Raw genomic sequence first — 18,396 nt, forward strand, 5'->3', positions numbered from 1 at the left:
CCCTATATTCATTCATCTCTTTGTTGAGATCATCTAGTTTCTTTTTATATCCTGTGATGCTAGTTTTTATTTGTGCTTCAGTCACCTATATTTCGATCTGGATTTTTTCAGAGAGGCGTAGGGCAGTCTTGAGGATCAGCATGATCCAATCATGAGTGCAGTGCCATGCTATAAGTGCCCAGTCTCTTCTGAATTCGTGATCGTCCAGAAAGATGCGGGGGGCATTGGATACTAGTAGGCCTTTTGGTGCCATTTGGTTCGTCACATATTGACCATGGCAGATACCCAAGGCTTAACATAATCAACTGACGAAATTGACTCTATCATGGGCAATCTTGCGGCGTTTGCAGATGCAAACATAAGTAGTACAATATCCCAGACATCAGACTGGGACAAATTGACAGAAATGAAACGGAACAGAATCAGAACCATCCTACATGGCACTATACTGAAGGAATATGTGACGAACCAAATGGCACCCAAAGGCCTACTAGTATCCAATGCCCCCCGCATCTTTCTGGACGATCACGAATTCAGAAGAGACTGGGCACGTATAGCATGGCACTGCACTCATGATTGGATCATGCTGATCCTCAAGACTGCCCTACGCCTCTCTGAAAAAATCCAGATCGAAATACAGGTGACTGAAGCACAAATAAAAACTAGCATCACGGGATATAAAAAGAAACTAGATGATCTCAACAAAGAGATGAATGAATATAGGGACAACCTTACCCAACAGAAGGTACAAAAGTTCCAGAAAGATCTGAAACGCTTTTCCTTTGTAAAAGCCTATCCCTATTCAGATGCTGACTACAAAGCCTCCACAGGTCCGGATCAAGACTCGGATGCATCCAGCAACACGTCCAACAGCTCCAGCAACAGCGGTGGCTCAGGGAGTGGCAATCAAAGGCAAAGACAAAGAGGAGGATTTAGAGGACATTACCAATGGCCACAATACAACCAACCTCCTTTCCCCACACCATTCATGCCAGACCAATCATTTCCCATGTATGGATGGCAACCACCATTTCAACCGCACTTTTTTCCACCCAGCCAATACCGCCCTCCTTTTCAGAACAGAGGCAGGCGCGGAAGAGGTCGGAAGAGAACCGGGAACAATGTGCAGTGGGAAGACGAGGACCCAGTGGGCAACAACACCAGGAGCAGAGCAGGACTGAGCAAACCGGGACCAAGCAACAAGACGAACTAGTCACCAACCTCTCTTCAAAAATTCTCACTGAAACCGAAACCAAAGTGCTCAACAAGGGCCTTGGTTTTGTACCCACAAGACACTTGGATAAGTTCAAACCCAATTGTGAACTGGCCAATTTTTTTCGGAAGCTGAAACTCAAAGCAATCTTTGAAAAACATCCAAGCAATGAAACTGACGAAACACCCAACGAAACAGGCCTTAAAATTAAGTCAAAGTTCATACCACCACCACACACTATCCCTGTGGAAATCCACACATTTGAACAGGCCGTGTTCAAAGACATTGAAGAAATGAGGGAAACCAGACAATTTGAAAACAACAGCAGGGAAGAGCGGGAAGCAATAATGCAACTGAAGAATGACAACTCAGTCATAATAAAACCTGCTGACAAGGGCGGCGGCCTGGTTGTCATGAATAAAAATGATTATGACACTGAATGCAGGAGGTTACTTAGTGACATCAAGAGTTACCAGCCCCTACCAAGAGACCCTTCTGAGGAACTGAGAGCAGAAATTCTGCAACTTGTTGAGACGACAGAGGCCTCTAGAGGAATCTCGAAACAGGAAGCTGATTACCTCTGCAAAACGGAAGGGAAAATCCCGTATTTCTATACTTTGCCAAAGATGCACAAAGGGAAAACCCCCCCTCCAGGAAGACCGATCGTGTCAGGGATTGGTTCACTCTTAGAACCGCTCTCCAGGTTCTGTGATTTCTTTTTGAAACCTATCGTACAATCAACACCAACATACCTTAAAGATACAAAAAACCTGCTAACACTCCTGAACAACGTACGAGTAGATGATGAAACCATCCTACTCAGCTTTGACATTGAGAGCCTCTATACGAGCATACCTCAAGATGCCACCCTAGATGTTCTTCAAACCATCTTGGAAAACAACAATTGGGAACACCAAACACCAAAAACATTCATCTTACAGTGTGCTGCGCTCGCACTCAAAAGAAACTATTTTGAATATGAGGGCTCCTTGTACCTCCAAATCGGTGGCACATCGATGGGCAGTGTCTTTGCTCCCAGCATAGCCGGACTGTATGTCCATAACTTTGAAGAGAGACACATCCTGACACAAGAGAACCCCTACAGAGATCATATCAAATTTTGGCGTCGTTATATTGACGACGTCTTGGCAATCTGGCAAGGGCCTGAAGAAACACTCAGAGACTTTACCACCTGGATCAACACTCGAGATCCGCACCTCAGATTCACCCACACGTTTGATAAACAACATATGATCTTCTTGGACATAGAAATCAAAAAAGAGGGGCAGGAATTGACAACCAAAACACATTTCAAGCCCACTGCCAAGAACAATCTACTAAGGTACGAGAGTTTCCACCCCCGTCCGCTCAGAGAAAACCTACCATATGGCCAATATCTGAGACTACGGCGGAATTGCAGCAAACTATCAGATTACAAACTTCAAGCTCAAGACCTCACCTGTAAATTGAAACAACGAGGATATCCCAACAGAGTAATCGAAAAGTGCCAAAAAAGAGCTAGGAATCAACCTCGGGATGCCCTACTTGAAGAAAGCATGGCCCAGAATGATTCAGTTCCCCTCACTTGTGTCACAACGTATAACACCGTATCAAACAAAGTGAGTAAGAGCATCAACAAACATTGGCAAATCCTCAACACAGGCACACTCAAATGGGACAAACCGCTCTTCTCCTACAAAAAAGCACCGAGTTTAAAAGACAGCCTTGTTAACACAAGGCCAAAAACTGTAACCAACAACCTTAACCCTAGTATTACCGAACTGTGGAACCTGCCACCGATCACTGGGCACTTCAAATGCGGAGACTGTAGTGTCTGCCATTTGACGGAAAACACGAAAACACTGAATCTCGAAGAAGGTAGAGTGTGGGAACAGCGCAAACACACGAATTGCAACAGCACCAACGTTGTGTACATGATCACGTGCACTTGCGGCAAGAACTACATTGGTATGACGACCAGGAAGGTCAAACAACGCATCTGCGAGCATCGCAGCACAATACACTGCAGAAAAAACGCCACCAAGTTGACAGACCATTTCCTGGGTGCGAACCACACCCCAAACGATATGAGATGGACCGTCATCGAGCAGATTCCAAATGGACCCAACTCACAAAAAATCCTACACGAAAAAGAACAACGTTGGGTCTATAGACTTTCTACTCATATCACTGGCCTTAATGATAATATCCCTTGGGCCTCAGTACTCTAATTCTACCTACTGTTCTTCAAGGAACAATCTGCCTACTTGTGACCACCCAATGACCTTTCTGTGAACATGAACTATCCCCATGGCCAGGCACTCCTGTAATGAGGATCAGTCATGGTATTTGCCAAACTCCCCTTTAACATAGCCCCAAGCTAGGCTGTGCTCAAGTTCACACATTGGGGTTTTAATTCAGACTTCCCCATGGTCCATACACCCCATAGCACTCTGGGAACCCCCTCTCTTTACTCACGACTGATTATGATGCAGTCACCAAACTTTGAACAGTAATTTCAGTCTGTGATTATTATATAGTCACTAAATTTTGAATAGTAGTTTCAGTCCGTTTATATTTGTCAATTTAATATCTCTGAGCCCGTCATTGCCTTCAGCCACCCTGCCCGAGGTTCGAACACTCGCTAATGCTGTACCTCTATGACCCTTCGCGGCCACCGTCCCAGTGCCTCTGGTTGCCGGGCTCCCGCACACGTGATCGCGGCTTAACCACGCCCATCACGGAAGCGTTCGTAGTTTATCTACTCCCGCCTTCACCTAGCCCAGTACTAACGGGGCGGTGCAGGCAGTAGGTTACAAGCTGAAATCCTCGGCGTCAAACTGTAAGTAGAGAAGCTCTTTTCCCTCAGGGCTTGTCTTTCTCAACAAGCGCCTCCACGAGCGCACACAGGACACGGCTTTGATGCTCATAAGCCATTCTTGCTCGCAATAACGTCTTCCTTTAAATACCATTCTTTTACAGAATACGTTTATTCACGAGGGTAACCTCCCCTGCCCCATGAAGTCCTTGAACACTCCACTGAGAGTGAGCCTTGGTTATATATTCTTTGTCTGTCACGCGTCTGTGCCGTGTTTGTTTTGTTTTGTGTTGTACAGTTTACCATGACAATGCATGCACTATCTAAACGGATATAGCCTCGCACAAACTAGTCAGTATGCGAGCTAGTACCACGCGGTGATGATTTATTGTACTGCGTGTAAGTTGTGAATAGAAAAATAATCACAGTACTCCTTTTGTGTGCAAGTTGCGGTTAATTTTCACCGCCCCACATTGTGCACTATCACTTCCCTCCCTCCTCTAGAAGTATGCTGGAGTAGAGCCCAACACCGGTAACGCTAGACGTATGATGCTACCATTGAATTCACCATGTAACAGGGTGTGACAGCATGCTGACACAACGTTGAAGCACTGCACTACGTTACAGGCTTGTAAATACGCTCAATATGTGACAAATGTCCGTATTTTCTTTTACAGGTGTTTTGATTTTTAGAGCTCACCCATTGTGGAGCGAGCTAACACCACGGGCACATTTTCGCCATCCAGTGGTCCCATGTGGTAGGATTGGGTGCGTCTTTTAGGGGACGCAGACCATCCACCAACTTGGTTTTGAGGTCCTGACGAAAACCTGGTTCACCATAACCGCTAAGGTTGAAACATGTAGACCCAACACATAAAGAGATACACGGGCTCATCACTGCCCTTATTTTATCTCGTGACAATTTTACCATTGTCCAGTTGCTTGCCAATAAAAAATCTTTATTTTTCCAAGTTCAAACCAGGACAATTTTTAACACACTTACTTTTTCTTTCTTCATGCACCACCACTCACAACCTGCTCCACTGCAATCAGGTGCTGAAGCACACCCTGATGACGCTAGGTCATTAGGGTGGACCCCGATGATGAAGCATGTCATCACTAGGTGATGAGTGAGGGGTTTCTAATAAAAAGAGTTTTCCTCCACCTTGCGAAAACCGTCCACCCCTACAGCGACTTGTGAATTCTCACTGGTGGTACTCCTCCATTTGTTTTTTCTGCTATTGTATCCAGGGGTACAGGAGTATTCCCAGTTCACTCCGGTGAACATAACCCTTGCTCTCTCCATTGTTTTTGTACATGTTTTAAGAACCCCATCACACATGTTGTGACCCACACCAGCAATTTGAACACATATGAAAGGCTCACACAGAACACATGTCAGAGACCAGGCATAGTGCAAAGAATAGACCCACCCACGATGCACACATCAGAGTGCCAGTAACTTATCCTGTGCAGGACCCTCAGCATAGCTGAATGAAGGGACACAGTGCCCAAGTTAAAAAACTCACAGACTGTAGGGGCCACAACTGTGGATCAGATGAGGAGTGTGACTGACATAATTGAGGGACACGAGTCCTGGACTCCAATACCAACGTAATGTGGGAGTATGACCAGGCCAAAAGACTGCAAATGGTATGTCAGACATGTTCACAGATCAGGCATGAACTTACCCCCTCCTTGCTGCTGTCTGGCGTTCAGTTGCCCATCTCTGTCCTGGAAGACCACCGCCAGGTTCCTGAGCAAGTGGGGGGTCAGGGTCCGGTGTCCGCCCCTACAGCGAGAAGGCGACAGCTTCAGCTGGACCCTCGCGATCCTCCGGGTCCTGCCACGTAGGTCCTGCCACCTCTTCTAGCAGTTGCAGATCCGGCCCTTGTAGATCCCCACTGATCGCACTGCGTGGCCGATGGTCAGCCAGATTTCTTGCTTCTGGTGGGCATCAACCTGTGAGGATGAAAAAGTGAAAAGGACATTACCACAAATGCCACATAATCGTGCTGCATACAGTTGAGTATACATGTAGTCATCACAAAGCTAAAAGAGGTACACAGGTAGTGGGCCATACGAATGTGCATTTGTGCTGTAGGTCTGACATGGCAACACTGGCTAGGAATGTAAGGCTAGCACTCCTGCACTACTGCAGCAGGACACCTGTTCATCACATGTACCGACTTAAATAGGTAGCTGAATGTACTCTGTGCATATGCCTCACACTGCTGTACACACTTCTATTACTTTTTGTCATACGACTTGACTTCGGCTCAGAGCTATTTCAAAACTTTTCATCTTTTGAAAGAACCTAAAAACCTGGCTGTTTTCAGAATAGTTAACTAAGTATCTTGCTTGGTTCGGTCCCTCTGGAGAGATTTCACATAGCACCAGGACACCCATGGGTAACAGCGTGCTCTATAAATGTCAAAAATAAAGAAAGAAAGAAAGAAAATGATAGGCAGTGGACTGCACATTCAACTGCTTCTCTGGTTTCCCATACAGCTTGCTGTACTCTGGGAGGAACCCATCCTGCAGGGCCTGGTTCTCCTCCTCAGTGAATGCTGCAGCCTCCCCAAAGTATGTGCCATTGCAGGATCCAGAGGAAACAAAGACAGCAGAAGCATTGGATTTGGGAAAGTGGTCCTGTAGCATGTAGTTCAGGCAAGTGAGCTCCCTGGGGGCCTGCCAGCCTTAAATCAGTGCTGCATTCTATGAATCTGTCCAATCCATGAAAATTTAAGACTCCTACACGTCTTCTGCATCGTTAAAATCACTCACCTTCCGGACGCCCTAGGATTACAACATTGTTGTACGCATCCAACTGTATTTCCAGCGCATGACTCAAATGTTTTCGGAATTCCCGTCCGTCTCCATGACAGCCCATTGCCAATCAATGTGAACGGCTCGGGGAACTGACTATCCGATGCGTATTTTTTTAACAAGACGCATCCGTCCGGATACGATTCTATGGGCTATGCGTGCGCACAGCTCGGTCCATGCCTGAACGACGCGTCTGCTTACAAGTCACCCGCGTCAGGTCAGATTGCATATTCGTCCAACATGCATGAAAAGAGCCGTGCGCACGCATTGCCCATTATCATCAATGTGATCCGATGCGGGTGACTGTAATGCATACGCATCGTGCAGTTAATGGACAAGGTGTGAGCACTACTCGGTCCATGCATGAACGGCACATCTGCATACAAGTCAGCCACGATGGATCACAGTGGTGTGACTTGCAGATGGTTTAAACACTGAATTAAGTGCCAGGGCCACACCATCAACACCACAGCATGTCCCACACTGCATACCATGGCATGTAAGGCTGTATCACCTGTGTGTGTATGGGGGGGCAACATTTCTATTCTTGAACGGCACTTAGGTCAAGCCACTCCAAGGCTGGGCAGGAGTTCATGGGGACAGATAAATTTTGGTGTGGTGCACCTCACAAATGTCATTTCAAAGTGTTGGGTTATGGGCATGAGTAATAGACACAGTACCAGTTTTGAGATGTGTATGACCTGTAACATACACCATGAGTACAGGGTTGCATGTCATGTACGTCACAGCCAGACCCATGGCTACAATCATAATCTACCCACACAGACTGTGTGCATGTTGTGTCTCTGATGTTTGTGGTTCCATGGGCCTAATGTGAGACAGGGTCCGCCATGTGCCTTGTGCATGCAATTTCATGCTGTTTGAGTGTTAAGGGGCATCCATGTATGGCCTGCAGGGACCAAAGGGGCCACTAACTGTGTGAATCATTATTGGTTGTATGATGTCCATGATACAACATGTCATTCCAGTGCACATGTGGCAATACAGGGATCATGGCTATTTCCCTGACATGGAGTAGTGATGCCTGTGAAACATCAGTCCTCCCTTGTCACTGTGTTGTGTGTTTTGAACGTGACAGCAGTTCATGGGTACTGTGCCACAGCCCAATGATTTGCCATTGCACCCACAGAACTCATGTACACATGTGTGAGTTATATGTGAGATGATGGGCATGAAGGTGACATATGTGTCCATAACCAACCGCACACACCTTAGTTAATTGTGAATAGCTATGATGTAAAATGTGATTTTTTGCAAGGTGAGTGCCACATGGGTAGCTGAAAATATGATGTGACTTTGCTCATCTCTGTACTGCAGGGCCCCAGCAGTCCATAGACTGTTCCCTGCCTTGAGACCATGGTGGAACGTGACAGCATCCGACGGTACCACTTCACCAGGAGCATGATTGATGAGTTGGTGGAGCAGTTGGCACCAAATCTGTGTTAAGGGTGTACCTTGATTGTTCATTGTATCAGGTGTACCTTGTTTGTTCATTTTATCAGATTCATCTGGCGGACATATGGTACCTTGTATATGATATTAAATGCCCAATAATGATATTCACATATGAGTATAATTTTTATGACCTGAAGGTTGAATATATGATTCTTGAGTCCTAATCATAATGTCTTCAAGTGCTTAGCGGTTGCTTGCAAGTGGCAATGCTTGTTGTGATACCTTTTTTTCTAGTCCTGACACACCCATTGAGTTCACGTGGATCGGGTATTTCTAACTGTAAGATCAGCACATGTGCTGAGCACAAAGACCCATGAGGACGCTTACGCCCTGCTGGCTATAAAAACCCCACCCGGCTTCTGAGCAGTGCTTCGCTTCGCCTTAGCTACAGCTCATCTGTAATTCTCCGCCTTGGATCCTACCTTCCATAGACCTCCAAACCAACTCTACTTACCTGAATTGGAAGTCGCCTTGTCCCGCTTCACTTTCAGCTTCCCTTCTCTCCTCGGTCTTCACTCCTCTTCATCTCCCCGGCTCTCCGGAAGCAGAACGCGTCTCCTTCCTGATCGACAAGCCACTCCTTAGCGCTTTCCTCTAATCCTGCAAAGAGAAAGGAAAGTCAAGAGGAGAATTAATCTTACGACGCTTAATTGGTAAAACATTCTTTTTTGATTCTACAAAGACTGCAACTTCGGTAAGCCTCTAGTTTATGGCAAAATAAGACATCTTGTGTACGAAACAGTTTGGTGAACAATTAGTAGATTAAAAGATCGAGACTTTGAACAAAGACAGGGAGACTTGTATTAAGAGCCTGTCATCTTGAAGAGACAATATTTCTTATCTAAATAGTGCATTTAGCAGCATTTAGAGTTAGTTCTTGTATTCTAATTGAAGAATAATTCCTTGCATCACTTACTTCCTGATTGTTAAGGAAGCTAAAAGGTGCATTTCAGAGCTGTCGCTCTTGTGTTGTTTTTTTTCTTCTCATTATTCATTCCAGAGCCCCCCTGAATAACCGGTCTCAGAGAAAACAAAGTAGGAGTTAACTAACTAGTGAAGAAGTTGTATTTAATTAACCAAGACTAACCTCTTAATTGCATGAGAGAAAAACGTGTTTATCTTGAATAAGCCTGATTACAATTATTCTTTTACAGTGTTAGTATTTCTTGTAAGGACCTAAGAATTATTGATCATAAGTCATCGAGGTGTTCGAATGAGTTCATCATAACTAGGTAGGCAGATTCTCAACCCTGAAATTTGGTAAAGGATTATTGTGTAATGTGATATAATTATAGGCTTGGTTTTCTATGTACAGACAAGAGAAGAAGTGCTCAGAGACACTTCCAATTGAGAAAACACCTGCACAGCAACCACTAGAAGACGCAGTCCTGTGTTGTGTGTTTTTCTCACTCCACTTTCCCTTTCCCCCAGGGATCATTCGGATCGACAGCGATTAATATAATTTTGTCGTTTTTGATTGGTTCTGGGGGATTTTGGAACACTTGGTACCAGGGAGGAAACAATTGGAGGTTTGGGAAAACCAGGTGAGTAACGTCGTGACAATCTGCTACCTGACCGCACATACACGACAGCTCTGACACCAAAGGTGAAGGTGATGGCAGCCCTGCACTGCTTTGCCACTGGTACCTTCCAACACACTGTGGCTAGTGTTGGTGGTATGTCAAAAACTATGTTCAGCCGTGTGCTATGAGATGTCTTGGAGGGGATGGTGGCTCATCAATCTATAGGGGTTAAGGGGGAAGGTGATAGGTAAGGCGGCCCCCCACTCAAACAATAATTAATCAACCAAAGCCTCACCTAATCGGAAACGCATCCACATATACAACCAAAAACCGGGGTACGATATCTTATTATCAATATGAATCCCCTGGATGTGTCGATTAACACTAGTCCTATGGTCACGATGCGTAATTGTTCACTGTAAAAACACACAGGTGCGCTACGAGATGTCTTGGAGGGGATGTTGGCTCACCTGGACTCCTACATCAAGTTTCCTACACCGGGTGAACTTGCAGAGATCAAGAATGCCTTCTATGTACTGGGGAGGATGCAAAACGTGATTGGCTCAATCGATGGCACACATGTGGCTGATACCACCACGGGCACAGGAACAGACATACCGCAACCGCAAAGATTACCACTCTATCAATGCTCTGGTGGTATGCCTGGCGGACATGGTGATTACACATGTGTGTGTACGTTTCCCTGGTTCGACCACCAATGCCTACATCTTGAGGAGCAGTCGCATATCGTTGATGATGTCACAGATGCCAAACCAGGCACCCACCCTTAAAGCACCATTTGACGACACTTGGTGACCATGTGCCCACTGTCATGTGGATTCACCTTGATATTGCTGTGTAATAAACTTGTTTCCGATTTGTAATGAACCTGTGCTTCACTTAGTTATGTGTGTTGTCTGTCTTCACACACCTGACTCACATTTAGTTACCTCACCTGTGGCTTGTTGGTAGTGACTGTGAGAAGTTGGCCTGATATATGATGCTCACTTGTTCTAGTGATCACCTTGTATCAGTCCAAACAACCCTTATGGTGATTGGTTGTAAGTCAACCTTATAGACCAGCTATCCTAATGGTAGCATGGACAAAGCAGTCTTAGGCTAAACTCTTTTGGCATGTGAAGCCAGCTGTTTTACCACATATAACCCCTTGAATACCAGATGAAAGGACACCACAAAGGTTGTTATGAAAATAAACAGTATATTTATTAATAACAAACACCTCTGAACTCTTTATGAGATCAGAGGGCTAAGCACATGACAATCTCTTAGGAAAAATACGATAAGTTGCACAAAATTACAATGGTGCCCTAGGGGCAAGGCAAACCATATACTAAGTAAATGGTATAAGTAGAACGATTTAGAAAATGAAGATGCCCAGAGGCTGTGGGTTCGCTGGGACTACCCTACCCTTACCTTAGGTAAGTAAAGGGAGGCCCACGGGACGCGTGTGCAGAGTATGAACTCACACGCGAGATGCGGAACAAAGTCAATGGGCAGAACAAATTACGAAAAGGTAAGTAACAGACAGTTCCTACTAGTTACGACTAAAACGACTGGATACCTGGACACTAGGAGAGTCAATCTACCCTTGAGCACCGAAATGCTCTTGTTACCTCACCCACGGGCTGCGGGTGCATAGGTGTCAAAGTGTGTCGGGTTTCCGCGTCGAAGTCAATGGAGCCTTGAAGAAAGATGCTGCAGGCGACCAGGAGGAAGATGTCCGGTGCGTTCCACGGGTGGATCGCGGATGAAGAGGACCTGAAAGCAGAGGGGACAGTGTTCAAAGTCACTAGCCAGTGACCGGTGTGGAACCAGGAGGGAACCAGATGCTGTTGTCACGATCAGGTGAAGAGTGGATGCTTGTCTCTGCAGCCATCTGGACCAGGAGGTGTCTTCCATGACCAGGATGGAGGCACGAGCTGTCCCACGCAGGCTCTCGCTGTCGGCGGTGTCGGATCTGGATTTGGAGTCAACAGGCCTTGGCAAAGGCAACCCACGTGGTGAGTGGAAACGGCGTCTGGAGTGGACCAGGAGGGTCCAGGGTGCTCCTCTTTTGGAAGGGAGCAAGGGCCAGTCTGGAGCAACCAGACCAGCAGTGTAGATTTCTTGGATCGTCGTCTAGGAGGTCACTAGCCAGCCAGCAAGTGACCAGACAACGCGTCGAGCAGCAACCAAGCAAAAGGGCCCCACGCAGATCTCGTGGATGCTGGAGGGCTGGTCTTCGGTGCAGGACCTGCTCGGGGCTGGGGCTTCTCAATACCCAAAGCACTTTCTCAAGGATGCCTCTGAAGTCGTGCTGGAAGCGAAGTGCAGTTTCTTCAAGATGGCCGGTCCCACGTTTCTCGTCGCACCCACGGATCTCAGCTGTGCTGCAGATGTAGGTAGAGGTTAGAGAGGTCTGGGAATCCGGGTCTGGTCGGGCTCTGAAGTCTGGATCCGGTAGGAAGGACGACAAAGTGAACCGCTAGGACACTTGATGGTGCCTGCAGTTGCAGGGTGGACACTCCTTGCCCACAAGGGAGATTCTTCAGTCTTCTGTGGAGCAGAACGTCGAAGTCCAGAGTTTCTTCTTGTAAAGTTGTCAGGATAAATCTAATTTGGAATGGGACCAGCTCCTACCTTTATTCTCCTAAAAGGAGCTGCACTAGTGACTAGGTCCCTTCCCTGGGTGGGACCATGAAGGGGGGTGGCTACACCCCCTATCCTTTGTCAGGTTTCACGCCAGAGCTGGGGCTGGAGTGCCCCAGCAACTGGTTTGAACCGGTATATGCACAGGGCACCTTGTGTGCCCCAGGCATGTCTCATTCCTTTCAGGCCGGTCCTACCTAGTACACAAAATCCTGTCTAGGGTGGTTCTAGCACCTCCCAAGGCAGGAAACCCTTTTTCCAGGCCTCCCTCGCTGGAAGGACTCCCAGCAGCAGGAGGTCAGACTTGTGTCTGTGGTGGCAGCATCCATTTTGTGATGCTGAGGCTCTGCTTAACTTTAAAAGGGGGTCACAGTTACATACATGTCGTGTCCCTCTAGAAGGGTGGAATGCTACCCCCGTCGCCAGAACTGGCGAGGGGGTAGTATTTCAATTCGTATGTGACACCTTACTCGACATGTTTTGATAATGCTATACCAAAGTTAGCAATAACCGCGAGGGTTATAATGCACTTAAGAGTATATGGTATAGCGTTATTATGGAAACAGCTAAAGGACTTGGTTCCGAAAGCTGCAGACAGGCTCAGCTCATGCTAGAGCACCATCTTACATAATTCCAAGCACTCTGCCTTCAGGATTGATAAGGCCTGCCATAGGAGTGACTGATAGGAGTATATGTGTCCATTTTGTGGTTAGATATAGGTATACTATATCTACAGCAAAGGGTGATTACACCACCTTGCCTCAGCTGTCGTACCAGCCAGTTGTGTCTGTTTAGATGGCCAGCCAGGGGTGGCATAATACATGCTTCAGCCCCTGGTAGGCCTTGGGTTCACCTATGCCCTGGGTACCTAAGGTACACTGTACAGGGGCTGATAAGGTGTCCCAATACCAATTGGTAAATGCACCTAAAGTACATGTGTGTCAATTTAGAGAGAGAACAGCTAGGCTGTGGGTCTGATTAGCAGGCCCACAGCCAGGGAAAGTCGTAAACTAGTGAAGCAAAAAAGCAAAAATCTGGGGTGACCATAGGATTGCAGACCCTACTCTCCTACATAACCCCCCCAAAACTTAGGGTCATTAAACTAACCTTGACCAGGTGAGTCTTCCTGTTCTAAGTGGAAATACCTGGAGAGACCATCTGCATTGCCATGGTCAGTCCCTGGTCTGTGCTCCACTGTAAAGTCCATCCCCTGTAGGGAAATGGACCACCTAAGAAGGTTGGGGTTTTCACCCTTCATTTGATTTAGCCATAAGAGGGTCTTATGGTCGGCCTGAATCTTGAAGTGAGTTCCAAACAAGTATGTCCTCAACTTCTTCAGGGCCCAAACCACAGCAAAGGCCTCCCTCTCAATAGCTGACCAACGTTTCTCTCTAGGGGTCAGCCTTCTACTTATAAAAGCAATGGGCTGGTCATGACCATCAATATTCAGTTGAGATAGAACAGCTCCCACACCCAACTCAGATGCATCTGTTTGACAATGAAGGTTTTGGAGTAGTCAGGACTCTTGAGAATAGGTGCAGTCCAGATGGCCTGCTTCAGGTCATCGAATGCCTTCTGACAACTAACTGTCCACTGAACTTTCTTTGGCATTTTCTTGCTTGTCAAGTCATTGAGTGGTGTCACAATGGACCCATAATTTTTGACAAACTTCCTATAGTAACCAGACAGGCCCAAGAAAGCTCTCACCTGTGTCTGGGTGGTTGGAGGAGCCCAGTCCTTCATGGCCTGTATCTTGCTCTCCAAGGGTTGAACTTGGCCTCCACCTACAAGGTGGCCCAGGTACACAACCTGACTCTGCCCTATCTGGCACTTGGTGGCCTTGATAGTGAGGCCTGCTTTCTGCAGGGCCTCCAAAACTTTCCTCAGGTGGATCAGGTGATCCTCCCAGGTGGAGCTGAAGACAGCAATATCATCTAGATATGCTGCACAAAAGTCATCCAACCCAGTGAGAACTTGATTCACCAACCTTTGAAAAGTGGCAGGTGCATTCTTCAAACCAAAGGGCATCACCACAAATTGGTAATGACCTCCTGGGGTAGAAAATGCTGTTTTGGCCTAGGCATCCTCAGCTAACCTGATCTGCCAATAACCAGCTGTTAGGTCAAATGTACTTAAGAAGGTGGCAGAAGCCAACTTGTCTATGAGTTCATCTGCCCTAGGTATTGGATGGGCATCTGTCTTAGTGACGCCCAGGTTGCGTGCATGGTCCGTTGGCTTGGGTGCGGTGCCCAGTGCAGGGGGCCACCAGGAGTCATCCCGGGTGGAAGGGAATGGTACGAGGATGAGGACTTCCGTCTTGTCTGAGTTCAGTTTCAGACGGCTGATCTTCATCCATTCCGCGGCGTCTTTCATTCCTTCCTGGAGGCTGGCTTTGGCGGTGGCGGGGCCGTTGGTGAGGGAGAGGATCAGCTGGGTGTCTTCGGCGTAGGAGATGATGTTAAGGTTGTGTTGGCGTACGATGGCAGCGAGAGGGCTCATGTAGACGATGAAGAGGGTGGGCTGAGTGAGGATCCTTGCGGGACGCCGCAGATGATTTCAGTGGCCGCGGATCAGAACGGGGGGAGGCGGACTCTCTGAGTTCTTCTGGCGAGGAATGAGATGATCCACTCCAGGGATGCTCCGTGGATTCAGGTGTTGCTGAGGAGCAAGTCCACCCACCAGCCCACCCAGTGGTGGGCTGGGCCTTGATGGGGATATTTTCCCTTGTGGGTTTCCCCACAGGGGTGGTTTCTGACCGTGAGACTAATTTCATATCTAAGTATATGACATCCCTGTGGAAGGAGTACTGTATGACCTACAAGTTCACCAATCCTTACCACCCACAAGGTAATGGTTTGGTGGAGATATTCATAACCTTGATGTGCATGATAAAGGGTCTAACAGAACCCATGAGGCATAAGTGGGACGTCCTTTTGCCATGCCTTCTCTTTGCATACAGGGAGGTACCACATAAGCCTCTAGGGTTCAGTCCTTTTGAGCTCCTGTTTGTTGCATCATGTGAGAGGACCTCTTAGTTTGGTAAAGGAAGGCTGGGAGGCAGCTTTCCGGAAAACTCCCCAGGATGTATTCAGCTACATGCCTTCAGGAACCAAACTACCCGCTCCAGGAAACTTGCTCAAGCAAACGTGTAAGCAAAACAGGAGGAGATGAAATGCTGGTAGGAACAGAATGCAACTCAGGTGGAGTTTCAACCTGGCCTCAAAGTGTGGGTCATGTCCCCAATGGAACCTTTGCCTTGCAGGACAAGTAGACTGGGCCTTTTGAGGTGGTGGAGCGCAAAAGTGATGTAACGTACTTGGTGAATTTGCACACTCCCATGAACCCTTTGAAGGCCCTTATGTGAACAGCCTCAAGCCTCACTTTGAAAGGTCTGAAGTGAGTATGAACTTGGCGACAGATGATGGGGTGGAAGTGGAGACTGATCCTCTCCCTGACCTCCTGTCTACCAAAAAGCATGACAGGTCAGTGGAAGGTGTGATCTTCTCCCCTACACTGACCCCAGAACAGCAGAGTGGCTGTCACCAGTAGTTGGGGCTGTTTGCACACTGTTCTCCCTGACCGCAGGTATTACTCCCTGGTGTACCCATGACGTGGACACTGGTGACAGCCTTCTGGTATAACACAAAATTTTCAGGTTGACTGACAGGGTCTGAGCCAGCATCAAAGAGGAGGTCTCTAAGATGTTGATGTTAGGGGTGATAGAGCCCTCCAAAATTCCTTGGACCTGCCCAGTGGTCTTGGTTCCAAAAGCTACTGTACCCAGAGCCACTCCTGAACTGTGGTTCTGAATGGTACTGCTGTGGGCTCAACACCATCACCAGGACTGATGCTCATCCCATTCCCAGAGCTGATGAGCTCATTGATTGTTTGGGTGCTGCCAAGTTCCTCAGCGCATCTGGGTACTGTCAGATTGCCTTTAACGAGGTGGCCAAGGAGAGGTCAGCATTTTCAACCCCACTACCAGTTTTGAGTGATGCCCTTTGGGTTGAAGAACGCCCCTGCCACCTTTCAGAGGTTGGTCAACCAGGTGTTGGCTGGATTGGAGGATTTCAGTGCTGCCTACCTGGACCACATTGCAGTGTTTAGTTCCATCTGGGAAGAACACTTGCAGCACCTTTGGGAAGTGTTGAAGGCTCTGCAGAAGGCAGGCATCATGGTCAAGGCCAGTAAGTGCCAGATTGGGCAGGGTTCCGTGGTTTACTCAGGGCACCAGATAGGAAGCAGCCACGTGGCTTCCCTACAGCCTGGGATTGACATCATTCTGGCTTGGGAGCCCCCAAAGATCCAGCCTGATGTGAGAGCCTTCTTAGGTCTCATTGGGTACTACAGGAGATTTGTCAAGTGCTATGGCACCATTGTTGGCCCCTCGACAGGGCTGACTTCAAGGAAGCAGCCAAGGAAGGTTATCTAGATTGATGCCTGCCAGAAAGCTTTTGATGCTCTGAAGTCAGCCATGTGCAAGGCACCCATGCTCAAAGCACCCGACTTCTCCAAGGAATTTCTAGTGCAGTCTGAACTTCAGAGCATGGTGTTGGAGCAGAGCTCTTATAACTGAAAGTTGAGGGATTAGAACAGCCTGTAGTCTTCCTTCGCAGGAGACTACTCTTCAGTGAACAGAGGTGGAATGCCATAGAAAGAGAAGCTTTTGCTGTGGTCTGGGCACTGAAGAAGCTAAGACCCTACCTGTTTGGGATTCACTTACGAGTTCAGACAGACTACAGGCCCCTCAGATGGTTAATGCAGATGAGGGGTGAGAACCCAAAAGTGTTGAGTTGGACCATCCCCTACAGGGAATGGACTTTAAGGTAGAACAAAGCCCTGGCACAGAACATGCCAACGCTGATGGTCTGTCCAGGTTCTTCTGCTTTAGTGAAGAGAACTCCTAAGAGGGTGGGTAGTTCTGCCTACTTTCGGCAGGAGGGGACATGTGTTAGGCCTGGCATCTTTTGGCTTGCTTCCCCAGTCTTTTTGCTTTCTGACCTCCTGGTTTTAACTCTGTTTTTGTTGGTTTAGTGCCTCTGCGCACTTTCTCACTGCTGTTCAGTGTTAAAGTGCAAGTGCTCCTGTTGTAAATTGTGTTATGGGTTGGTGTTTCCATGATTGACATATTTGATTTACTTGGAAGTCCCTAGTGAAGTGCACTAAGAGTGCCAGGGCCTGTTAATCAACTGCTGCTAATTAAGCTTGGGTGGGGCGTTCCGCGGAGAAGGCAAATCTCCGCAAACTCCGCAGCGGTGCGGAGTTGGCCAGCCCCACCTCCACCCCCCTATATTAACAAGAAATTCTACATTACTTCAAGTAAATGAAAAATACTTACCTGCACAAGAAATGCGCATGCACGGGCACGCATGCACATTTTTCTCAAGGTTTATCCAGATGGTGAGGAAGAGGAGGCGGGCAGCCCCGGGACGCCGCATTGCAGGTAAGTGGTTTTAATTTACTTTAAGTAATGTAGAATTACTTGGTAATATAGGGGGGTGGAGGCGGGTGGTGTAGCGTAGCGAAGCAGAGTTCCACATAGTTTGTTTGCAAATCCGTGGACCTCCACATAGCCCCACTATGCCCATTATGCCCAGGGTTACTCCTAATGGGCCTGCACCACGTGATTGTGCCACCCACACAAGCAGCCTTGAAAAGTGTTCTCGAGCCTGCCACTTCAGTGTCAGCTCTCAGTTTGTAACTGCCATGTCGACCTGGGAAGTGCACCCACTTTCCAGGCTCTAATCTGCCCTTTTCATACATGCAAGTCACCCCTCTGGTAGGCCCAAGGTACCCCTGTGGGCAGGGTGTTGTGTATGTTAAAGGTAGGACATGTACTGGGGTGTGTGACATGTCCTGGTAGGGAATTGCAGTGCATTTCATTTTTC

The sequence above is a fragment of the Lissotriton helveticus genome, chromosome 4_1 (genome assembly GCF_964261635.1).
Source record: "Lissotriton helveticus chromosome 4_1, aLisHel1.1, whole genome shotgun sequence".
NCBI classification, from domain to species: domain Eukaryota; kingdom Metazoa; phylum Chordata; class Amphibia; order Caudata; family Salamandridae; genus Lissotriton; species Lissotriton helveticus.